Source organism: Pteropus medius, unplaced genomic scaffold, assembly GCF_902729225.1.
Source record: "Pteropus medius unplaced genomic scaffold, Ma_sr-lr_union100, whole genome shotgun sequence".
Classification (NCBI taxonomy): domain Eukaryota; kingdom Metazoa; phylum Chordata; class Mammalia; order Chiroptera; family Pteropodidae; genus Pteropus; species Pteropus medius.
The window spans coordinates 1,194,623-1,221,230 of record NW_024341894.1 but is presented as its reverse complement, the minus strand read 5'-3'; the positions used below and the strand labels follow the sequence as shown (position 1 = coordinate 1,221,230).

General features: G+C 37.7%; 1 protein-coding gene across 1 annotated transcript in view; it reads left to right on the top strand.

Moving 5' to 3' along the window:
* The window catches only part of PLPPR1 (phospholipid phosphatase related 1), a 399,455-nt gene that overhangs the window by 123,935 nt on the left and 248,912 nt on the right, over window positions 1-26,608 (top strand). Inside the window, exon 3 of the mRNA XM_039855678.1 lies at window positions 5,122-5,214. The gene's annotated coding sequence lies outside the window, so the exon portion shown is untranslated. The remainder of the gene's footprint in view (window positions 1-5,121; window positions 5,215-26,608) is intronic.

Below are 26,608 nucleotides of genomic sequence, written 5' to 3'. Positions count from 1 at the left end.
TGACTATTTAAGTTGACTGAAATTAAATAAAAATTCAGTTTCTTAGTCATACTAACTATATTTTAAATGCTCAATACCCACATTTGGCCAATGGCTACCATATTGAAGATATAGAACATTTCCATCTCTGCAGAAAGTTCTATTGGACAGTGCTGCTAGTGGCATGCTGGCTCTGCTGCCTTTTGAGGACCTCACTATGATTGCAAGTTGGAGAGGGCAACTTTTGGGCAGATGTGTGGGTTATGAATGAAGAACTGAGATGCAGGGTGGGTGAAGAAGGGAAGAACTCTGTATTCTAGGTCACCTGCAATCTTGGCTGGAGCTTCAGTAGGGACTAGGGTCCCCTGGAATATTTTATGGAACAGCTGCAATAGAAGAGGATCTCCCTTCTCTCCACCAAGGAGTCAGGGAGTTTGGGGCAGGTACTTCAAAGGCTAAGTGGTTGAGCTGGAGAGGAAGGAGAAGAGAGGAAGTCTGTATTTTAGTAGCCACCAATAATCATCTGCTCCTGTCTGTCTTATGGCTTCCTTTAGGGCCCACAACCCTGGAGAAGCAAGATTTCACCCAGGCCTATGAGAAGGTATTGGAGAAGTACTCAGGCACACACACATACCTTGACAGCCTTTGACTAACTGACCACCCTGGGTCCACTGGGGCTTGGATTGTCTGACCAGAGCCACTCTCCATTCCTGAATTCCTGACAGACTCTCAGGACCTGTATTCTGATTACTTTACTCACACTAACCAGCATCTCGGTACAGACTGACCACCTCAGACACACTGACCACTCCAGATTCACAAAGAAAAAAGACATGGTGTCATGCATGTAGTCACTGTTAGAATTTTTATCTTTTTTTTTTTTTTACCTCCAACTTAGAATTTCTACTCTGTCCAGTGGTAAATATGTCTTTCTTATTTTGCATTTCATACAGTGCTTTAAATAGTAGTTATAAATGTATGTACTTTTGAATTTGTCTTAGGTATAAGAGTTTGGTTTCAATTACATATCTCTCCCGATAGCTGCTTTTAGTCACAAACAACTGGGTGTTGCTCTCTCAAGAGCATGATTATTAAGTTCAGGAAGCATTATCTTAGAATAACAAAAGTGCTAATTAAAAAAATAAATGCAATCATTAATAACATTAATCTATTAATTGTTATTAATGTATGCCATGCCAGTACTGCTAACATAAGACACAAAGGGCTAAGTTTTAGAAAATTGGTACAGTGTTATGAACATAAATCAACTGGAAAAACAAAAACTAAAACTCAGAGGCTATTCAACAGCCTTCCTTAGATTTGTTGAGACAGCTGAAAACTGTCAGTTATTTCTACATAAATATCACTTTGTCAGCAATGTGTTAAGGACCAAAGAATTTGGAAAATGATTAAAATTGAAGAATATCTTCTGAGAGTATGGTAAATGTGGCATCAAACTCAATGCCAAATACGAATCTGTCAAGTAGGGGCAATTTCTTATTACCTAGGTGATGGGGAAACTTAGATTAGCTCCAGGATGCCTCATTGGGGGTTTTTGAGTTGTTTCATCAACTAGATATGAGGCCAAAACTAAAATGCAGTTTTGGTGAAGCTTATCAGGACTGCAAGGAACTGAACGAGGGCATGTGTGGAGAATAGATTGCAACAGATGATAAACCAGCTTATATGGGATGAGCTCAAATGGGGCTAACCCAAGATGAAGGACAGGACATAAACGTATATGATCATTCTCAATTAGAGCTTCAAACAAGGCCACTTAGGGTAAATGTGACTGGGAGAATCAAATGGCCAACGGAAGGCTCTGAAAACTGCACTGGTGTTCACAAAACAAGCACAGTCTTAAATAGTGGTAATGCATCATGTGTGACAGCCACACCCGCACATGCCCTCAGCGTCATCCCTCAAAGGAGAGTGAAATGAACTAAGGATGTATAATGTCCCATTTCAACCTTAACCATGTGTAAATGTTAATGAGGCTGATGGGGATTATACTTTCGGAACATTAATCTTTAAACATGTCTTCTGAGCTATGAGAAACCTAAATTATCTTCTAGGTTGTTTTTGTTTTGTTTCGTTTTGTTTTTTAGTGTTTGTTTATTAAGAATCTGAAGATGCTTAAAATAAGAATGTAAATAATAGTGAAATTTAATATAGGAAGGCAAGAGCAGGATAAATATAGATATGGTTGGACAGACAACAGCGAGATTTTATATAGGCCAATCTATTTGTTTCTGTAGTTCTCATACAGCACAGGCCCATCCCCAATAAAGCCTGTTTGATAAGTGACAAAGTTATGTTGGAATGAGCAGGTCATGTTGATTATCGCATTTGGAAGATGGTCTTTTTCAACAGATAGTGCTGGAACAACTGGATAACCACATGGAAAAAAAAAGATAAATCTAGTCTCAGACCTTACATCTTTACAAAAATTAATTCAAAATGGATCACAGATCTAAATGTCAAATGTAGAACTATGAAGCTCCTAGAAGATAACATAAGAGAAAACCTAGATGACCTTGGATATGGCGATGAGTTTTTAGATGTAACACCAGAGGCGTGATCCATGATCCATGAAATAAATAATTAATAAAAGACTTAATTAAAATTAAAAATTTCGGCTCTGTGAAAATGTCAAGAGAATGAGAAGACAAGCCACTGACTGGGAGAAAATATTTGCAAAAGATAGGTTTGATAAAGGACTGTTATCCAAAATATATAAAGAATTCTTAAAATTTCATTAATAGAAAAAAACCCAATTTAAAAAATGGATCAAAGACTTTAACAGATATCTTATCAGAGAAGATATACAGGTGGCAAATAAGTATATGGCATTAGGGAAAAACAATTTAAATAACAATGAGATGAGATGCCACTGTACACCTACTAGAATGGCCAAAATGTGGAACATTGACAACACCAAATGTCGGCAAGGATGTGGAGCAACAGGAACTCTTGTTCATTGCTAGTGGGAATGAAAATGGCACAGCTGCTCTGAAAGACAGTTGAGTGGTTTCTAAAACTAAGCATATTCTTACCATATGATATAGTAATCATGTTCTTTGGTATATATCCAAAGGAGTTGAAAATTTATGTTCACATAAAACCTGCACATGGATGTTTATAGCGATTTTATTCATAACTGCCAATACTTAGAAGTGAAAAAGATATCCTTTAGTAGGTGAATGGATTAATAAACTGTTACATCCAGAGAAAGAAAAATTATTCAGTATTAAAGTGAAATGAGCTATCAAGCCATGAAAAGACATGGAGAAAACACATGCATATTACTAAGTGAAAGAAGCCAGTCTCAAAAGGCTCCAAAGTGTATGATTCAACTGTATGAGATTCTTGAAAAGGCAAAAATATGGAGACGGTAAAAAGATTAGTGGTTTCCAGGTTTTGAGGGTTGAGGAAGGATGAATAGGCAGAACACAGAGGACATTTAGGACAATGAAAATCCTCTGTATGATAACTACAATGGATACATCTCATTATACATTTGTCCACACCCAAACAATGTACAACACTAAGAGTGAACCCTAAGGTAAACTGTGCACTTTCGGTGACTATGATGTGTCAATATTGGTTCATCAGTTGTAACAAATGTACAATTCTGGTGGGGATATTAATAATGGGGAGGCTATGCATGTGTGAGAACAGAGGGTGTATGGGAAAATTGTATACCTGACTCTTAATTTTGCTGTCCCCCTAAAACTGCTTTTAAAAAAATAAGATATTAAAAAAAAAAAAATCAAGCAAGTGCCCTTTTACTGCCCAAATCCTGATTCTGTGTCTTTTCCTTCAAAAGGTAATCTAAAATCCTACAAGCAACAATCTTTTTAACCTACAAAGTCAATGATTTTTCAAATGAAGACTTTTGAATTTAAACTATATTTGAATAAATAGAAAAGAGGTGGGGAATTTTTTTAATAATGTAAATGCATTTATTCTACAGTTACTACTATTCTGAAATGAAACATAAGGAAGGACTTTATAAATTAGTCTATCTTGTTCCTTGAAATCTCTTAGGGCAATCATGCCCTGGATTTCCCACCGGCAGATAAATTGGCTGATAGTGTTCGAACAAGGCCACAGCCCAGCCAGATAATGATTGTTGTAATCAAGGAAGAGGGACTTTGAGGGTGCATAAATGAGAGAAGTTGAAAAATGAAATTACATTAAAGAGTAAATAATCACCTGGGGTTCTGTAAATAATTTAGCTCGTGGGTTTGATTTACTTTGAGAGTTCTATTTTCTTAGTTTTTAAGAAATGAGGGTTTTTTCATTTCCAAATTATAGCTGTCGAAATCAAGGGTTGGTTACATTACTTAGCCTTCTAGAAAGTGGTGAATGGTATCAGCTATGATGTTTTTAAAATGTAAAAGAAAATGAAAATTAAGTTCTTTCCTCCCTCCTTCACTCCTTTCCTTTCCTTTCCCTCCCTCCCTCTCTCCCTTTCTTCTTCCTGTTTTTCTTTCATTCCTTTCATTAAATCAGTTTGTTTGTTTTGATGAATTTATAACTACTGAGCCCTGTTAGAAAGCCTAATTTTTGAAATAGACAGCTAATATATGCCTCCCTTGGGAAAGAGTTTACTCTAATTGTTTACTTATTATTTTACTCATACTCACGACTGTTGGTCAACAGTTTCATCATGTCTATGGTGGCTCCTGGGCTGGGGCGCAGGTCTCAGGGGAGAGGCTAGAAAGTACAGACCCTCAGAGGTGGGTCAGCTGGATACAGCCTGGGAAGCTGAGGGAGATTTGACCAATGGATGAGGTTAGATGAGCAGAATGACAGGGAACACTTCCCTGATTGGTCTGCTCAGAAGGATTTATTTCCTCCTCACCATTTGTAATTTTGCATCTGACTGTCCCAGGCTGGAAAATCTAATGAAATCATTTGGAGAGAAATGCATGTTGCATTTTTCCCCCACAACTCTTATTCTTACACTTAACTGTTTTTCTCAAAGAAATGCTGGCTATTCTAAATCGGTAAGTGGGTTGATATTGGTCTTGGCAGCATGTCCTTGTGCTTAGATCTCTTTTGGCTTACTATGTTACAGGAGAAAAGGTTGATTCTTTTAACATGTGACTCAGTGATAGTATGTTTTCATTTTAGGGTCTTTGTGTATCTATCTGAAAATCTCTACTGTCGAAAGCCATTGCTTGGGCCGAAGGTGATTGGAGTGCCAGAACACACCAAAATCTGAAGGTGGGTCATTCATTAATTTACTCATTCAATACATATAAAGTGCCCAATCTGTGCCAACAACTATTATAGGTGAACTATTAAAAGAAGAAGCCTGGTTAAAAGGACTTTATATGTGGAAGACTTGAGTCCAGTGTCAGGAATTGTTACTCTCCTGGGTTATCCACCTAGGTGTTATTCAGTTAAGTATCTGGAGCCCAAACTGCCCATTGAGGGTTTGGTAACTCCTAGGTGTGGTTCATTATTTTCAAGGGTGTCTGAGGACTGCAGTTATGGACTGCCAGATTATTTCTTCCTCAAAGTTTTATACATTTTCCCTCGGCTTATCATTTATTAAAATCTCTTGAATAAAATGTTTTCAGACAGAATTTCAGCCAAATCCAATATTAACACATATACAATACAACTTTAACAACACGAAACGGTATTTAAAATAATCTAACACAGACCCCCTACTTGCAGCTTCACTGAAAAGCCCCATGTATCCAATTTCAATTAGGGCCTCTGCTACAAATCCTTGCCACCTCTCACTGGGGCTGTGTTGAGAAACAGATCTGAAGGCCCGGTCCAGGAGTTTAGGAAGAATGTATAGCTTTCTTCACAGAATAATGGTAATAAGGAAAGAAATCACAAATTGAGTATATGCAAAGCTCCATATGTAAATTATGATGTCACCAGTCCTTGAAGTTTGTAGAGGGGAAAAAAGAGCCGTTCTGGAAGTCTGGAAGGTTTTCTTGTTTGTCTTTCTGTGTCTGTCTGTTTGATGGTTACACATTGACCTTTTGAAGCAATGTTGTGTTCAGACAAACAATAGCCTAAATATTCCAAGATATGCAACTGAATATAATTCTACTACCATTGATCGGGAATTGAAAAGCTGCATTTCTTTATTCTCAGCAATTTGTTGTTGCTGGTTTTCTTTTTAAACTACAAGAACAGAATGAGAATCCCAAACAAAGATTGTTAGGTTCAGCTATCAAATCCCAACAGCTGATGAAAACCAGAATACCTAGATTCAGTTATAACTGCTAATAAGAATCCGACCCCAGAGTTGGTGGGGCTCCCACAATGACTCCTTGGGCATACTTTAAGATTTTGTGCATGCTCAAGTCCTCGTACCTATAGGTTGGGGATTAGAAATGTCCTTATTTATTTGTTCAACAGTATTAGCAAAGTAGTCCTTAGAGTTTATTGCTAATACTGAGGCAGCTATAAAAACTCACCAGAATGAAAATGCTGATGATTACTGAAATAAGTGTTATGTGTATAGTGCGTCTTGTCTCCACAGGCAAATATAAGTATTTTATTTAAATAATTGCAAGATTTTCTAACTCCTCGGATTCTAGGAAAGGAAAAAAAGTATCAAGTGAGCATGGTCACCGAGGTGGGATGTACTGGGGTAAAATATAGAAACAAAGAACTTTCCAGCTTTGGTTTTCAAAAACCTAAAGTTTTAGGAATGTGTAGAGAACTTTAGGAACAGAAAAATATTTGAAAGCTTGAACAAAGAAGGCTCCCTTTTTCCATCTCCCAAATTCAGGCTAGAAAAGATTTTTGTAGAGGGGTTGGGGGTGTGGGAAGAAATGGGGGGAATGAAAGAGAGATATTGAGGGTTTGCAAAGAGTAGTCTTATATCCTGCTCTGAAGGCAGAGCCCTAAAGCTGAGCCAATCAGTGGATTTTACTTCCTTGGCCACTTGTTTCTGGAATGATGAATCAGAGTGAATCTCAAGACTCCTGCTAGTAATTCTGGAGCAAATGCTCATTCTCTTCTTTGGGGGAGTGGGATGAAGCATTTTGTCAGCATGAGGGAAGGTACCTTCAACACACAGCTGACTCAAGGAAGAGAGCAAACCTGAGGCAATTTCAGAGAGCATTTAGAGTCCTGATTGACTTTACGAACCGTTATATTAAATTCCATGTGAAGCCCACTGTTTTTGAACTTTTCACCTACGTAATACAAGGTATCTCCTTTATTATTAAGTCATTCTGAGTTAGGTATTTGGTTACTTGAAATCAGTAGTATCTAACATGATAAGATAACTACTATTTTTGTGTACCTTCTGTGTATGTCCAAAACTTTAGATATAAACTCATTTAATATATGTACACTCCTGGGAGTAAACATCGTTATCTCTATTTTACAAATCAGAAAGTCAAGACTCAGAATTGTTGCTCAAAATCTAGAGCAGGAATTTGGATTTGGGTCCTTTACACTGAAGCCTGGACTTTTTTTCTCTTTTATCATATTATATCCCAATTGTGGAGTCTCGAATCACCAAGAACTCCATTAAAGTTATGTGTTTGATATGTCAAAAGCCTACTGTTGACTTCTGCCTAGAACTTCTTCCATCTACAAATGTTTTTATGGTATAGGCCACATATTTTTTTAATTACTGAATCCCCCGATTGCATTCAGGAAATACAAATCGAAGTTATAATAAAGGATTCAAATCTATTTTTGAAAGAGACTCAAGTATTTAAGAATTAGAATTGACTGCACTACATTTAAGGCCTGCCTTAAACAGCTACATGAAGTAGCAGAAAGCGTGGTAGTCATGGATAAAAGTTCCAGCTTTAGGACATCTAAAGTAGCAGATTAGATGTGCCCAATACCTATGTCATCAAGATCCCACTGAAAATTCAAAAGAATATGAAAAAACAACAAATTAACAATGGTAATGACAAAGAGGAGACTGTAGTTCAAAATCTGGCCTTACTTTTCATTAGCTGCATCATTGAAGGTAAGGATTGAGAAGCACTTTCCTAGATGGCAAACTATGTACTCTACCTAAAATAGTTCCTCTGGAAGATATTGGAAAACTCTAATTGGTTCCCTCTTTATTCATCTATCTACTCTAGGGCAGTGAAGGGATATAGTTTGAAAAAATCAGAACTGTTATACAGTTATGCATGAAATGTTCTAAGCCAGACTAAGCTGGAATCATCTCTTCCCCACTATGTTATAATTTCCCAGTTTGTCAGCCCTGAAATGGAGAGTATCATTCTCTAATCCGTGTAGCAAATGTGACTCTAAAGGTACAACATTGCAGAAGGAAGAAGAGCCTGGAAAAAAATGCATTGTCCGATGTACTATGAGAGAAGTCTTTTGTCTGGAACTTTTGTCAGCCAAAAAATGAAAACAGAGGTAGAGTTGGAATAGTGAATACAGAGGGTTGAGAGAAATGACCAGATTGAGGAAGAAAAGATCCAACCTCAGCCCAATGGACCATTACTAGATGAATATCTGCTAGGAATCATAAATGAAGCTGTGGGCTCTGCATAAACCTCCAAACCCTATATTTAGTTATATGAAGGAAAGTGGCAGCTTCTGAATGGGTAGTAAAGGGGATGGATGAGTGACCATCCTGCAAAGCTGTCTCATGACAAACATTGGACTTGGACTGACAGATGAGGAAACAGAGAAACAAATCACACAAATTAACCATAGGAGGAGGATACTCAATAAATATAAGTGTGGTAAGGTAACATTTTGAGATACTAACCTATTCTTTTTCTCCTGATGCTTCATTTTTTTCTTATACCTCCCACCCCTACCCCATTCAAGGAGCTGGCAGGTCTGTGCTCTTTGATTAAGGCAGGGATGGGACAGGTCAGAAGACAGAAACAAAGAAGTACTATTGACTATCTCCAAAAGCCTAAGTCCTTAGATGACTGGAGAAGACTTTAGGCATGGCTAAAATATTAGGGTTAGTGAGAAAGAGAATTACCTTTCTACCTAAGCTGGAGGAAAGGAGATGGATTTTTTTCAGGGAGATGGACCTCGTATCCTGATTTCTGGAGGAAGCCTGGGATTCAGAGAGGAAATAGTCGTGGTAAGATTAGAAAGAATGAGTGTTGGTCAGTTTGACAGAGATTTTGGTGTCTTAGCATAACATGGAAAGATTAGACTATATTTCGTGCCCATAAAATGAGAGGAAATATGAGAGCCATCAGATCTGAAGGGAAGAGAGAAGCTAGTGATATTTCTTTCAGTGGTGGCATGTGCAGATTAATGACAGAGAACTAGAAGAGGTAAGAGCTATCTCAGAAAAAATCTGCATGGACATATGATATTGAAGACCACATTAGAGTCCCACCCCTTGTATCAAATGCCATAGCATTGTACAAGTCATGCAAAACTTAGATACAACTCTTAAGAAAAGAGGAAGAGACCCCAAATTATCTGGGATTAAGTTTCTGCCATCATGGTGGAGCAGGAAATAGATATCAGGTCAAGTTACTAATAATTATTATAAAGTTATGTTTATTTGCACATCTGAGATGTAAACTGAGATAAATATTAAGTACATTGGCTATAGTTATTATTACTTTGATATTATAACCTTCATCTGAAGCTATTCTTTGCTCAATGAAGCACAGTCTTTAAAAATAAAGAAAAATGTGTTGATAATTTTATGCCAGTTTTTGAGGTAACTGGAGATTCCAGCATAGGTTATAATTTGCTATTTAATGAAGACTTTAAACTTAATCTAGAGATTTAATTCAAGAGGTTCAACAGTTTGGTAACAAGGACCCAAGGGTCAGAATAATAGTAAGTGCAATCTTGACTTCATCCATTTCTCATTCCTGTGAGTCAAATATACCCAATGGTGTAAAATCAGAATTCCTCTTAGTGAAATTCATTTGCATGATAGTTCCCTGACCTTGGGCTAAATGAGCCCAGTAGAAAGATCATTCATATAACTGAAAACTATCCCTAAAAGCAGGCAGATTTTAAGCTGCCTTTAGATCAAAGTGGGTATTTGGAGAGAATCTGCTTATATGTCCATAACGCTTTGATGTCAGTCTTTTTGTCCTTGAGATGCGTGAGAGGTAGTAAGCCTCTGAAAGCCCACCCCATCATCTCTAACTGTTTAACTTGCAGGTAAGTTTTTCAGCTAACCTTGTGAGACAAATAATTCAACTGTTGATGTGTGAGATTTTATTATTGTCTTCCAAAAATAAAAGACAGAGTTTATTTGCTGCTACGATTTCCATGTGACAGAAAAAAAAATCATCTGTTTCTGATTTTTATTCCATTATGCTAAAAGCTTTGGAAGAATTGTGTGCTGATCTTTTCAGCTGTCTGTATAAAATATTGCCCTGTGAATTCTGGATAGCTATTCCCATCCTACTTTTCTTTATAAATCCTTACAAATATTTCACTTGGAAATTATTTATTTAGTTGCTTTTTCCATTCTGTAATTCTAAGAGCTTCCTATGTGCTAAGCACTGAGGCTTGTGCTGACTTTGTGGAGATGACTAAGACAGTCTTTTTCACAAAGAACTCAGAAGCCCTCAGAACTAAATGTGTGCACTGATCACTACACTTCCATGATATATTTTGATAAAGACTCGGAGTCAGCATACATTGTGTACGGCATAGTTAAATGGGAAAGTCTGAAACCATCACCAGTGGTGAGAGTATGCGGTGGCAGGCAGGCCATGGAAGAAGCCATGCTCAGCTGTCTGTACCACGTGACATCCATTAATTGATCTGATGTTGTATCAGAGAATTACCCTTTTCTCCAGGGGGGGTCAGTTTTCTCACCTTTCCCAACACTATAGGGCTGGTGAAATGTGAGGAGTATTCCCAGGGGCAGAATTCAGGACTCAGAGGCCTCAGCTGGAGAGAAGTCCTTACCAGAATCAGGGAAGTTACTGAGAATTCCACATCGCAAGAGGACCCACTGGGAAATTTCTTGTGTTTTATTTTTCACTGCTGTGGTCTCATCAGTAAGAATTGAAAGGCATTTAGATTATCCCAGTAATTGGTTAATAAAGGCATAGCATGCCTAAGGCCCTGGCTCTCCTTAGCTCCAGAAAAGGCAAAACAAAAACAAAAACAAAAACAAAGAAACATCTTTTAGGTAGTCCTAGATCCAACTGGCAACATCAAGGGTCTTTTGTGGGAAAACAAGAGGTAAGGGCAAACCCCTTTGTTTCAGACCCGTGTTACCACGTGGTCACACGGAACATCAAGTAACCATAGACTGAGAGGCAGAGCTCACCATCCCAAACTGGAAGTCCCAGGGATCTCTCTTCAGGCTCACCACAAACTCCCAAAATGAAAGGAGGGAAGCGAAGGCGGGGAGCGAAGGGGAGAGGGTACCTGGGTGACTGATACTGGACTTCTTATAAATCGTGACAGAGAATTCATTGAGTTTGTTATAAATCAAGAGTTTCTCAACCTTGGCACTACTGAAATTTTGGATTGTATAATAATAATTATTATTTCGTGTGTGTGTGTGGGCACTGTTCTCTGCATTGTAAGATGTTTAGCAGCATCTCTGATATCATTATCAACCCTCTCTGTCAGTGTGACAATCAATATTGTCTCCACACATTGCCAAATGTGTCTTAGGGTTCTCCAGTTGAGAACTACTGTTCTAAATAAATGACAAAATGGGAAAAAGAAAAAAGGTATTATTTGAACCTGAACCTTGTAGAACAGGTCTCGTGATAGCCTTGGAATTGTTACCCATTATACCTGGGTAACAAGTAATGTGCTCTAGGTGTTTTGTAGACATGTGGGCACAAACAAACTTCTTCAGCAGTGATAGAAGATGGCATTAAGGCCCCCAAACCAACTGAGACATCCCAATGCAGTCAGGGTTGGTTGTGGGGAACAGAGCAGAAGGCTTCAGTCACATCTGGTGCAGGCTTTTTACCAGGTTTCTAACAAGGAACAGCTGGACATTTATATCAAATCCCAAATGAATATTCTTTATAATTTTTATGTACAAGTTACCCATAAACCATGTGTGTAGAGTTTTCATTCCAGAACACTTGCACTATCAAGAAAGCCTCTTGTTTTCCTTATAGAGTCCTTAATTAAAGAGAGTACTTTAGCTGGTTTTGAATCCTAGGTGAGCCCTAATTGACTAATTAGAGTCAGGTATCTGATGCTTGGGCTTCCTGAAGCAAAACCAGATGATCTGAGACTATTGATTCTACCTTGCTTTTCTTTGGGTCAGGAAGAGAAGAAAAGAGAAAAATAAAGAAAGGAAAAAAAGGCAACATATCCAGTTTCTTGTCCAGACACTTCTCAGTCCTCCCTTTTGTGACCTATTCCCCTTTACAAGCTACATTTGATGTTTATTAGAAAATCTCAGTGGGGCTCACAGGGTTCTGGGGCCTGTCCTGAGCCGTGGCACCTAATTCTCTCATGATGTCCTTCCTGAGATTCATTCTCCCGAGCCTGTCTTTTTCTCTTCCTGGGTATGTAGCTTTCTAGCTCCATTGTCATTTCTTCTCTCTGGGTTATCGTCACAAAATTTGAGAATGGGATTAAATCACAAAAATTACCCAGTCCAGTATCTTCTTCCCTCCACATATGTGTCAACTGAGAACCAGAGAGAAGTGGCTTACCTAAGGAAGCCCAGCTTAAGAAGAATATACAAGAAAGAAGACTGAGGAAGAAGCATTAGGACCATGAATACTTAAAGGACAAGAAGGCAAGACAAACTGAGATGGAGAGTCAGACATGTTCAAGAAAAAGCAAGCTTGAGAAATGGAGGGGAAGCCATGGGGGCGGGAATGTCAGGAAGAAGGGAGTGGCTGTTGATTCCAGTGCTGTGAGAGGGGAACACATGCTTTGGACAGGACCCTGGGACACTAACATCCTGTGGGGGGTGTGGTGGTGGGGAAGCCAGGCTTCAGGGGTTGAAAGGGGTGGGGGTAGGGGGCAAAAGGAAACTCAGGAGTTTGGTGATGAAGCAACTTTGTCATGGAAAGAGGGAAAGCTTTCATTCTCTACTTAACTGTCAGAATGTTCTTGAACACCTGGAACATTTGGTGGGACTGGCAGCAATGTAAACAACAGGAAAAGCTGACTGGTGAGCTTGTTGAACAGCTATCCTTGATTGCAAAGCCTCCTTGGAAACTGGATTTCTGTGGCATAGAGGACAAAGCAGAAAGAGAGGCAGCTTTAACAATTCTAGGCCTTTTCTTTTGGTGAGGCACAATGGGCTATGAGCTCTGTTAAGGGAATAATATGCTTTTGCAATATAATTTAAAATGTTCTTTTTCTCAAATTTCTGCAACTTTTATTTGAGTAGCTGATGAAATAGACTACCTGCTAGTTACATGTTGCGGGGTTATTTTTCTGCCTTGGGGATGATTTTATTCTCAGGGGAAAAGGATGCTATTTCTATAAATCTCAAACATTACATTGCATCAGAGAACTCAAGGAAAAAGCTTTATTCTCTTGAGACAAACACAAAAAGCTCCAGTTTCTCCCACCTCTTGTTTAAAGCCACCTCACAAAGTGCTATCTCAAGCTCCAAGGATAAATTGCTCAGTGTTATAAAGTTTATTTGTGTGCAAACACACACACATATTGCATTTATACTCCACATGTAGTTATACTGTACTCTCTAAGAGCACTTTAGAAGACTCAATATAGATTTTATTCAGTAGAAAATAATAAATACAGACAAATAAAAAACCTACATGTTAGAAGGTAAATAAGTGATGTATATAAAAATTTCAGAATTTTCTACTAAAAGACCAAAATCTAGCCATTTGATAATGGAATGCTGATTTTCTACTCATGTTGTTTTCCCTCTTGAAACCAGGTGGTAGTTCTCAAAATTCAGGTTATAAAGGCATAGTACAACTTGATTTTTTTTTTTCTTTTCATTTTTGTCTTAAATGGTAAACTTGATATTGGCAGAGTGGTACCTCTGATGGCCTCTTTGTGGTAGAGACTTCTCAAACATTACATGTGACCTTGTATACCATATTCCCAAATTAGGTCACTTAATTTTCTCTCTACTTTAAACATCTTTTATTAAAAGTCTTCCTCTCATTTTTTCCCTTCATTCCTACACAGTCTTCCTTTTGAAAGTCCTTCAGCTGGAAGTTAGGATTCCATGAATATCCTCAAAGTGGGTGGGAGTAGGAATGAGCCTGAAAGAGTGTGACCCAAACTTATGAGGCAACTTCAAAACTAATACTCTCTCTATTTTGTGCATTCCAAATCAAGCTTCACATGACTGCGGAAGGTGTACTTTTAATTTTAGACGTCATCTCATTCTCCCTGCTGTATCTCCAGCCCTTAGCAGAATAGCTAATAGATAGTAAACTTTCACTAAATAGTTCTTGACTAAATAGATGGAGGCTAATTCTGCTCTCTCAAACAAAGAAACAAACATATTTGGTTTAGTATAGGTGACTGATTTGTAAATTTTGTTCATATTCCAGAGCAAAGCATTCCACTATTTAGAAGAAAAGGGAGTACAATACACAGACATTCAGAGCTAATAGCCATAATGTAGATGTGTGTATGATTGGGCAGCAATATTTGCACTGTTTATGAGCTGGGCTGATCTAGCTGATGTTTAGAATTCAGGGTGCTGAAGTGAGTCAGCTTATTCTTCCCGAGAGTTACAAGGGTCTTACATTGTCACAGGTTTAGGTATACATGGCTAAGCTACAGCTGGGCAAAGCGGAAGATGTAACAATGGAAAAATTGCTACCTTTGTTTGTGTAGATGACCTGACTTTTGACCCCATTTCAATTCCTAAATTCCTACCTTTATATCCTCTGCCATAGGAGAGAACTAAGGGAGAGTCTAATGTTTAACTGTCATAAAACCACTTACAGATTACAGATTCTCCATGTTGGAAGGCATCTTTTGCAAAGACAAAATCAAAACTGCCTGCACTGTGACAGATGTGAATTTATAGCCCGGAGTACCTATCATTGGCATGGTCACTAAAACAAATTAAGCCCCCAAATCAGTTCTTACATGAGCCAGTGATTTAGCATTCTCTTACTCATTCTCAAAGCAATGGGATAAATAATAGGAAGACCTGCTCCTTTAGTGGACTGTATAATTTCAAGAGAAAATTAATAAACCAACAATAACACATACAATAACAAAGCATTGTTATTTCAAGAGAAAATTAATAAACCAACAATAACACATACAATAACAAAGCATTGTCCACTAAATCGTCAAATAAATACCCCAATTATCTACTTCATTTATCAGTAAACATTTGAAATAGCTCTACATACAACTGGCATTGTGTCATAATATGAAGAAACTACTGCCCAGAATAAAATTTGCGAACTAAATTTTGATTCAACAACTAGTTCAAATGCCTGTTTTGAAGTAGCCATTTTGCTCTCAAGTATACCAAGACAGATTCTATAATACTGTAATTGCTATAGAACTCACTTGGGTATGCAGCTCCCTGGGGGAGTCCCTCCACGTGCTAAGCCCAGCTCAGCAGTCCCTTCGAGTTTGTTTAGAGATTCTCCAAGTCCTTTGCAAACTGTAACTAAAGTAAGGTCAGTGGTGGAACTGAAGCAATATAGCTGATTGCATTGCATCAGGGCCCCTTGGGCTACGAGGAACCTTTGTGATTTGACAAGTTTCAAATGGTAATATATGCGGCTGTCAAATAGTCTGTCTAGTTTATTCACTCTTTTATCCCCTAATCTAACTAACACACTGCCTAGCTTATAGTTGCTGCATATTTTGTAACATATATTTGGGGAGTAAATGAATTCAGAGCTAAGCAAATTGGTGGTAAGGAAAGCACAGAAGTTAAGGAAAAGATCACCTTCTACCCGAATAAGTTTGTTTGTCAAATATTAAATGAAGTTAGCAAGTTTCTTTTTTACCCTTGAGCACCTTGCATCTTTGGTATGTATTGTGAATCTTCAGAAGGATTTAGGAAAGCAGTTTCCCAAGCTCTTCTTCTTTTTTTTTTTTTGAGTATAAAACCCTTTGTTCTCAAAGCACTGATTAGCATCTCTCTGCAGTACTTGGGCTAATGCATTTAAAATCAGTATGAAATAATAAGCAAAAAAATATGCTTGAATTGAATTCTACTTGCTGCTTCGAGGTAGTCTGTGTGTGTGCACGTGCGCGCGCTGGGCCTCAGTGACAATAGAAAACAAAATTATCTAAGTATTTGAATATATCTATAACATCTATAATCTTTTCTGATAATGATTGAAGTAATAAATTATTCTGTCAGCTCTGAAGTAATATAAATTCTCACCGTAATCTGTCAAAACAGTTGCAAAACCCAAATTAGAATACTGAAGAACATATAAGCACATGGCGGGTTCTTGTGTGCATTTACATCTGAAACACTAGAGGTGCTTGTTAATTGTTAAATAAAGATTGCTGAGCCCTGTCTGCACCTCCCCCCTGCCCTGAGTTTCTAGACACAGGCATAGGAAGGTGTACAAATCTGCATTTAAAAATTGTCTTAAATGATTCTAAAGCAATGAGATCAATGGACAATAGTCTGTGAGTAATACTCTTATAAACAACATCACAATACATCATTTAACTGGTTAAATGTATCCAGTTTTCCTAATCCAGGGTTTCCCTCTTCGCTAATTCATACCGTTTAAGCACTTATATCTCCAGTTTTGGAACAGATGATAGCACCCCTAGATTGTGATATGATCTTAGAGTACACTGGCAGCCCTTGCACCCCTACATAGAAAGGAGAAGGAAAGTCTAACTCAGACTTTGCTTTAGGATCCATTTTTTACTAGTTACACCAACCCGTAAGAGCTTTTTGTTTCAGCAAGGATTGATTTTATAGATTGAGTTGGAAGCTACAGGAATGGTGAGGAGCGGGTGCGACACCAGCTAAGCAAAGGAGATTGGGTAAATCCCCTTTGAGATTGAAGTCACTCACATCTGTCAGATTGATAAATGGGCGGAGTGGCTGATAGGATGGGGATGCATGGTGACTAGTGTCATAGGCTATGGAGTCAGGATATTTTAGCTCCCCTGCTTAGTAGCTGTGGGATCTTAGCAAGTTACTTAACTTCTGTGTGCCTTAGTTTTTTCTTTTTATTTGAAAAATGAAAATAACAGTAAAATAGTAATATGTATCCCATACGATTATTTTTGAGGCTTACATGAGATGATTTCTGTAAAGGACATGGCCCCAAACCTGGCATATTAACAGTTATTTTCTTGAGTGGCAATGGCCTCTAGCTGCTCCATTATAGTATTTGCCATCTTAATGAATCCAGTGACAGTGGTGATACTGTCATTAAAAATAAAATAAAAATATATAATCTTGCATGGAGTACAGCTTTGGAGCGCAATAAATTTGAGATTGAATATTATCTCTGTCCCTCACATTTACAAGTTGTATGAACTTGGACAAGTTATTTAACCCATGTGAACCTGTTGTCTCACCTGTAAACAGGGCTAGAATCCCTAAGGATAAATGGTGGTGATCATCATTGCCATTAACTTTGAGTTGCTCAAACACTTGGCAATTTAATGTCCTCGTAGGACTGGTTTAAGTGTTCCTGCATCTTTGTAAACCTCATTTCATTACACCGAGTCCATTGAGAAGATCCCCCCGACTTTACAACAGAAGCAAGGGAATGCCCAGAGTTCAGGGGCAGCTGGAATTCAGGATCCACTCAAGTCAAGGAATGAATGAGAATAGAAATAGAAGGCAGCTGTGAGGTATGGATTGGAGAGGAACTGGATTCTGAATCCTAGGCAAAGATAAGCTCAGGTAGCAAGAGAAACTCCGAAGTGTCCAGACCAAGGTAGAAGTGAAGAGAGAAAGCAATGCATTGAAGCCAAGGTTTGGAAACAGGGAACAGGCATGGCAGATTGTGTCCCAGAGGCCATGTCTGGAAATATTCTTCAGGCCACTCTCCAGAATGGGAGGAGCCTTTCAGGAACTGCCTGATGGAACCCTTGGGGTAAAGAAACTGTTAAGGGAATCTCGTAAGTTTGGACAATGCCAAGTAGTATAAAAGTTGTCAGTATTCTCACTTTCCACATTATACTTTGAAATTCTTGAGACCAGGGTCTATGTCTAATCCAGTTTTGAATCTCTGAATCTCTAGAAGTCAGAAAGTAAATGTTTAATATGAACTGGTTCAAAGAGATCAAAGGATCAGTCCTATGTCTCCCATTCCCTTTGATTTCTAGGTCACTTTTCCAATATCTAGGGCTCTTTAAGCTTAATTATAGGTTTTGCTGGGAAAGTTTTTCATATTTTAATCAGCCCAATATTTTTTGTGATAAGAGCTTAATTTACTGTATGTATCAAGAATACTTACTGGATCAGAATATATTTTCTAGTTAGTGTGTGTATTGTACAATAGGGAAATCTAGGAGCATTTTGGAAGCTTATGTGTTTTCCACGCTTTTTTAAAAAAAATTTTACAAAGGATTATGAAGATCTATGAAAATAAAAATAGAAAAAGTATTTTTTACTTTTCCAGGTAAATTCCGTACTATTAGTTTAATATGAACTTGAGAAAGTTAAAACTTAGCCCAAACAAAGGAAGTACAGTTTTGGATTTCACTGGCCAGGTGCGAGGATTTCTTGTAAGTCAAGACTGGTGTACCATATAGGGACATGAATTTGTGATATCATTGATGGAAAATAAGAAAATTTGTGTTATTTAAAAGGAAAGAAATTAGGAGACATTTTGTACAAACCTCATCATTGTCTCTTAATTTTCAAAGAAAATAATCACAGAATAATCTAGGAATATTTACATAAAATTTTAAAGAACTGTATTATATTGCAATATCCTTTCCAAAATCAACATACATAAAAACCTGCAATTTCCTTAATCAGAGAAGATTTCTTTTTCAATCTCTTATTTGGGAGCAGCACTTGAATGCATAGGTTTAACTCTTGATAAACCAGACACTCAGAAACAGAGCCCTATGATTAGGAGCTGTCTGCTTCTCATTCTGAATTGGAGCTTTGTGCTTCTTGATTCTGATGGTGGAACACACTGGCTTCTAGATTATCTGAGGACTGAGAGTGTAAGTGGCTTTCTGGGGTGTCTTGGAATAGACAGACCACCTAATGGTGATAGTTGCCAGAACAGAGATGAGTAAAGTCACTTAATATTAAACTCTGATGTAGGAGAGATCTCTTTTCTTTTTACTCTTTTTGCATTGTATATATGTATGTATGTATGTCTGTATGTATATTTTAGCTCTTTTCTATTTTGGAGGGACACATTACCATTATCCTTAAACTTACTAAAAATAGAACTTGCCATGTGCTGAATTTCTACAATAGTTTGCCCTCTGCTGACTCAACTTTAGTTCTGCTTTTTTTTGCAGAACTAAAAAATAATGACATTAAAAAATGACAGTTATTGCTTATTACGCATTTACTCTGTTTCTGAAATAGTATTAAATAGCACATACATATTTTTTCACCGTTACAATCACCTCTTTCATAATCATACTAAATTCAAATACTTAGTAACTACATTGTAACTACAAAGAGACTTAGTGCTTGTTTCTGACTTTGGAGTTCTATGCTTTTCCAATGCCTTTTTTCTTCTTGTGGTTGCTGCATGCGAGTGGTGATTGCTGCAGACTCCTGATAACGCTGCAGTCAGTTCTAAAAATATTCAGTGGTACTTATGACCTAAAATTTTCCTTCTACTGGTTTTCTCAAGGAGCAGAATATCTTCCTGGAAAACATTTGACTTTGGCTTCTACTGTTTTTTACCCTTTTTAATATTGGTATAATTTTGTGTTTTTTGTGTAAAGTTACAGTTGAAAGGAAAAAAAATTTCATTTTCAGAATGCCTAAACTTCATCTGCACAAGCAAATGAATATGTCTTTAGATAATGTCTACTTGTTATTTGTACTTATTACTTAAGAATATTAATAGTTCTGGGTAAATATAAAACTATTTGACTTCACGAACATGATGAAAGTTTTACTTGACTTTTGAGCAAGGGAGTTATGTTTTGTGCCATTGTTCCCACTGTCATCAGAGCCATGACTGAGTATTGGGCTCCTGATCTTCAACTCTTTTCTCCTACCACTCCAGAAGTCTTAGCATTTAATAGTTACAAAGTGATTAATGTCACAGAATACCATATAATAACCAAGAATTTATAGGAACCATGCTTTATGAATGAAAGAAGTGAGAGCTGTACTTCCCTAAGAGCCCTGATTCAGAGGCAGGGGACATTGCACCAGGCACAGTAAGTTTGTCCAGTGCAGGACACTGGCAGAGGGAGTTAGTGATCATTCACCTTGGCAAAGTTATCTTCAAACACTGAGATGCGGAAATCATATCTCTGCCTTCAGACCTCAGCTGCCTTCGGAATGCATTTTGACTATTAACACAAATGAGGCTCTTTTCATTCATTTCAAGAGAGCCTGCAGCAGCACTTGTGTCTAACATAATGGAAAACTGAGCTGCAAAAACACCTGGTGACTGGCCTTAGGCTGGGAAGATTGTTCTTCTAATTGACTTCAAGGATCTTTGTACCAATTTTAGATCCCCTGATCTCATCTCTTCCAGGATGGATGAACACCTCTGGTTTCATTTCAGCAGGCAGTGTTCAAGGTCCTAGTAAAGGAATCTCACACATACATATACACACACACAAACACATATATAAAATACACATACACACATATGCATACATACATGCATATCCCTAAATATGTGGTAAAGCATTGAAAAATGTGTGGAATTATATCCAACTAGATCTTAAAAGTGGTAGTACCTACACATATAAAACCACACTCATATTATCTTTGTATAATTGAGCCATAAAACAAATGCACACTCCTTTGAATGCTCTGCAAGAGAACTCCTGTAAGTTGACTAGTGCTTACTCTGGGAAGAATGTAAACTCTATAAGTCTTATAAATTTGTTAGCCTCACAAAATCCCAAATGCCCATTTCTACAACCTTCCAACATTCTTGTGTGGAAGAGGGAAAGTAAAGGTGATAGGATTTTGAGCCAAGAGTAGCAGGTCTAGGTATCATTCTGTAAGAAATGGCCCTTGAGATTTTAAAAAATCTGAGTAAATAGTTCATCCAGTTAGAAACTTTGCTGCCTTATTTTCAGCCCGGGGCACAAGGAGGGTATACTGCTAGTGGAGTTGCTGGGGAGGTGTGTAAATGTAATGCAGGGTTGTTAGGAACAGCCAGGGCCAGGACCAGGACCCTGTTATTGATGGGGTGCTCCAGGCACTGTGCTTAGACCCAGAGCCTGTGGCATTCCAAAGGCCTGTAAGCATGGAAACACAAACATGAAAATATCAAAGAACAAGAAGTGAGCTAGAAACTGCATTATTAATGTCAAAAACTAAAATTTTACAAATCATTTAAAAATACGCGATAAATTAGTTTTGTCCTGGTAATGGGCCCAAATAGCTTTGGGGCAAAAGTGTGGGAACTTTTCATGTATACATTTTTGAATTTTGAATCATGTGAATGTATTATCTTCACATGATTACAGCCAAAATAAAAATTTTAAAAGTCTTTCCAAAATCTTTCCTGCCAATTATTTTACAGTCCTTTGCCAAAAAATTAATATGATGTGACATGGAGTGAGGCCTCCAAAACTGAGGGTGTCAGTGTCAGAACAAGATTTTTAAAACAATCCTATTACTATCTCTACTGAGTTTTTGAGGGAAGCCCCAAAACAAATTTGATTCAAGAAATAGAAAAGATTAAATGATTCAATAAAAAGAAGGAAAATTGTGAAAGATTGTCGAAGAATTTTCCCCTAAAATAGCAATGAGTCTGGATTTTTCTACCACTGAGTCTTAGTCAACCTTTTACATGAGTAATTCCCATGCTAGTTAAACTGTTCTTGTTCATGGAAAAAGGTTTTCTTCAGTATATTTAAAAGCATAACTCTTAAATCAAAACCCGGTGAAGGCAGCAAAACAGAACAAAACTACCTGCCAATTTCCTCTTTTCTTTGAGCAGCAGAAATTTTTTCATACCTTTATTGTCCTAATCTGCACTTGCCCACTATTGGGAATGAAATTCCGAAGGGTCTAAGACCCTGTGTGTGCCTGTCTGAATGTTTTAGGCTTGGAACTTTAGATGCAGATAGAAAGGAAGAATACAGAGGGGGAAAGTAGATTATCAGCTCTTAGCCAAAGATTAGACTTTCTTTTATTTACTACTGTTACGACCTAGATCCCCATGGAATTCTTCTCTGCAGTAGACACACATGCACACAATGCACACGCACACACATCACACCACACACAAAACCCACTTCTTTATTTGTCGTACGCATTTCGATGCATACACACCTCTGTAGTAGTCTTTACCATTGGGTCAATTGCTGCCAGATCACAAAATGTTTTACGTGGGGCATTTTCCATCAACTCCTCAGCCTGCACTTGTCCTCAAACTCTTACCCTCCAAGCTAGGAGCATTCTCTCATTTGCTTTCCAGGTATGCTCTTCTTTCTCAGTGACAGATCTGAGGTCTGTTTTCAATGATTCCATTAATCTGGTCCATTTAGTACTATTCTCTCAAGAACCTACTTTTGATTTCTTACGTATGGATCCTATTTGTACATTTTGTTATTTTCCTGGGGATTTGGGAGAAGGGCAATCCTTGCCACCATTCTGCCTGGAAGTATCTTTAGAGTACTTAATTAAATAATGTTCCTGTATGTTTTACTAAAACTGATTCTTAGATTTGTCTGGAGTCCCTCTTATCAAAAAATGAGAAAACGAGGGCACACATTTTATGTTTTCATAGTACTTTCTATTGTGAAAGCAATTTGATATCACTTTGAGTGAAATTTCCTTATAAAATTAGAATAAAGAAAAAATATATTTACTCTATTTCTCCCTCACATGCCTTAAGTAATACTGTTATATTTGTTTTCCTTTTGCACTCCGTGCAGAACAATTAGCTATCTCTGTACAATTATTCTTGCTCCCATATAAGAATTAGCAGTGGTTCCCATGCATTTTTGAAATTCTGTTTCTTTTTTATACCACATTACACTCTCATAACCAATTCTAGCTGCGGATCTGTTATGAATTATTTTATGGGCAATTTATTCTTTTCTTTCCAAAGTCTGAGTACGATTTTTTTTTCCCTGTTACCACTATGTGACAGGTGTTTCAATTTATAATTTTCCAGGAATTCCTTTAATGTCCAAAGCATCTGATAAAATACACAGGAGATCACAAGCTTCCATTTGCTTCAGTACATTTTCAATTATAGATAGTGGAGTGCTTAGACCTCCCGAGCTCCAAGAACATATATAATCTCCCATAACTGCTGCAGACCTCCAGCTGCTTCTATCATCACTCAAACTGGGGGTCTCAGGTGGATCTGTGTGTGAGATAGTACACTTGGGATTTTAAACTGTGTTTGTTTAGAATTACAGATTGATGCTTGCCACCTCAAACACCTTCAAAAAGAATAATAAAATGCTTTAGCAGCCTGATGTGTTTTCCCTCCACCCCAACATAACTCGATGAAGAGGAAACATCATGGCGAAATGGAAATATTACAAACTCAGACACAACAGATCTGGGCTGAATACAATTTTACTATTTATTACATGTGTGGCTTTGAACAAGGCACTTAACTTCTCTGAGTCTCAGTAAAATGGGGTGAATATTAGAAGCTACCTTAGAGCCAGGACTGAGGACTGACAAACTAATGAAGGAGCCAGTAAATAAGAGTTTTTGAACTAGAATAGAACGAACATCTGACATGAGCATCAGAGTTTACGTAATCAAGATCCATAGGCCCAGATTGTAAAGGCTAGTGGTGAGGGCGGCTCTTCTCTCCCTCTTCTCCGATTCCCATGCCCTTCGGTCCCTATGACTTTGCCAGTAGCCCCCGGATCATACTTGAAGACAGGTTTCTCAGCAGAAAACATATCAGAGCGCCTAGGCCGAGGCCAGGGGCAGGTTCACCCTCAGTACTGCTCTGCTTGGGCCATGTTAATTTTCAAGTGGAGGAGTCCAATAACTAGTTGGATTCAGAAACAGAGAGCTTAGTAAGCTTACAAATCAACCATGAAGATTCGAACCAAGGAAATAATCACAAATAGAGAATAAGACTTTTGCATTAGTATACCTATTATATAGTATTCTTAATAAAAGGAAAAAAAATTAGAGGCCACTGAAATATCCAGTAATAGAGGATTAGTTAAGTACACTGAAAAAAAAGAAAAAAAAATCACTTAGTGGGATATTCTATAATTTTAATGATTATATTTATGGATACTTTAGATAATTCAGAAAATATCTAGGTTGTAATGCTTATTTAAAAAGCAGAATGGAAAACTATATAATTTGATCTGTTATATTAAAAATTGTTAAAAAAATAGTTCAGATGAAATACACCAAGATGTTAACAGTGATTATCTCTAGGTTGTGAGTTAAGGTGATTTTAACTTTCTGAATAATTTTCTATAATTTTAGATTTTCAGTTATGGACATATTTTATAGGCAGAAAGGATGGCTTTGGGCAGAAGACTGGCTGGGGTTTTACAAGGGGCTTTATAATATTGCATTATCTCTGAGACTTTGCCATGGCCCAGGGTCAGCCCTCAGGCTGTCACCTTCCAGTATTATCAGAAGGTCATTTGTCCAGCCTATAATCAGAGCAAGGGAAGGTGGCTAGTCTTGAGAGATATTTTATCAGGGCTAAGGGGAAAGGCAATAAATCACCCCTGCCCATAGCAGAAATCACCTCTTTCATGATAAGAAAGTGCGTGCTTGTCTGCCTGAACAGTGCTAAACAAAACACATTCAACTTCTAGCTCTTTGCATTTATTTACCTTTCCATGCATTATGCAGACCCTCCTCTTCACGTGGAATTAATTAGATTTCTGCTTACCAAACAGTACCACAATTCAGGTCTGCTTTCCCGAGTTCCCTCCCGAGTCACATCTGTTTCTCTCACAAGCATTCTTCTGGTTCACTTCCATCACTGACTAGTCATTTCCATTGTGTGTGAAATGTATTTCTAAATTCTTGAAGAAACACTTTAGTATCATTCTATTGTGCTGACAATGGCATATGTATATTTTCAAAACTGGAAGACAACTTTTGAAAAGGAGCAGAGACTGGTTTGTTTGTTTTATAAACACACTCATGAAAGCACCTAGTTGCATGTTTTTAGAGTACAGTCCTGGAAGGCAATGCCGTTGCCATTGCCAACATCATTCTTGTGTTTGTTACTCCAGCTTCATCATCTGCCATATTATCCAAATTCAAAAACAATTTTTAGCTGTTTCCAAATTACTAATCAACCCTCAGAGTTTATGGAAGCCATCCTGAAAAATCTACCTCCAGATCTTGGCTCTGGAGGCCAGATCCATAGAGGAGATCCAGAGATTACTCATGCTGAGTTGCGACAATTTCCTTGGAATGAGTATCCATCTGGAAGAGTAAGATAGTCAAAGTCTAAAGTGTGTTGGTAACTTAGAGGCACCTCTTTCTTTGACGTAACCACAGCTTAGGGGAAACTAGAAGTCGCTGACTCCTGGATTGACTTCTAGTGTGCAGCAAATAAAACTCTCTTATGGCCTGTGGTAAGATCTTTATCAATCTCATAGATCCAAGAAACTTAAAGAAGAGGAAGAAGGCTAGGATGATGGGTACCATTTGATCGCTGAGTATCTATCAGATGCCTGACAAGATATATATTTACAAATATATAATATTTTACTCATAGCGGCCATCAAAAGTAAATTATCCTTATTTTAAAGAGATAAGCCCAAGATTCAGAGACATAGTTTACCCAAGGTTATTTTTAGTAAGTGGTTTTGCTAGAATTTGAATCCAGTTTTCCACAGCCCATACTTGCTTTACTATCCCATAAAGTAGAAATCTCACAAGATCCATTCTTGTTTTTTTGGGAAAGGGCTTTATATTTTCAATTGTGAAAATCTGAGAATTCGGGCATCACACAAAGGAAATTTTGTCAGAATAAAATTGATCCTGTGTGGAATTTCAGGCCTGTGGCACCAGGGAGACAGACCAGTGTTGATATGGTGACCTTTATGAGACGCTTGGGAAAGCAAGGGCATACTCTTCCCAAATGCAGATTTCTACTTGACACTTTAAGAAGGGTGATGATTAACAGCAACAACAACAACAATTGCTACTACTTATGTTTATTGAAGGTTTTCTCTGTACCGGCCTTGTGGTTAGAACTGCACATGCAATGGGTGTTAAGTGTGGGCTTTCTTCAGCTAGAAATACACCTTCCCAAGGGACAAATTATTAAATGCCTCTCTTGAGGGGTGGACTAAGAGGTATATTTAATTATCAACTATTGCACCGTAGTGTAGATATTTTATGTATGTACATATATATTTATATAAGTATATTTGTATATAATTTGGGACTGGGGGCATATGCATCTCTCAAGATAGTGTTAAAGAATCATTGACAGCTTCTCCAGGAACATTTGATTGGTCTTCTTAGTTATTTATGCTCTGAAAAGTGAATGAGAGCTGTTGAAAAAGTGCAAATTGTACAGATTCACTCCACTTGTCACAATAAACCTAGTGGATCTGGCAATAACATGCGCAAATTGCATGAAAATGTAAATCATGAATTGGAAATTGATGCAGAATTAGGGTATGAAAATGATTT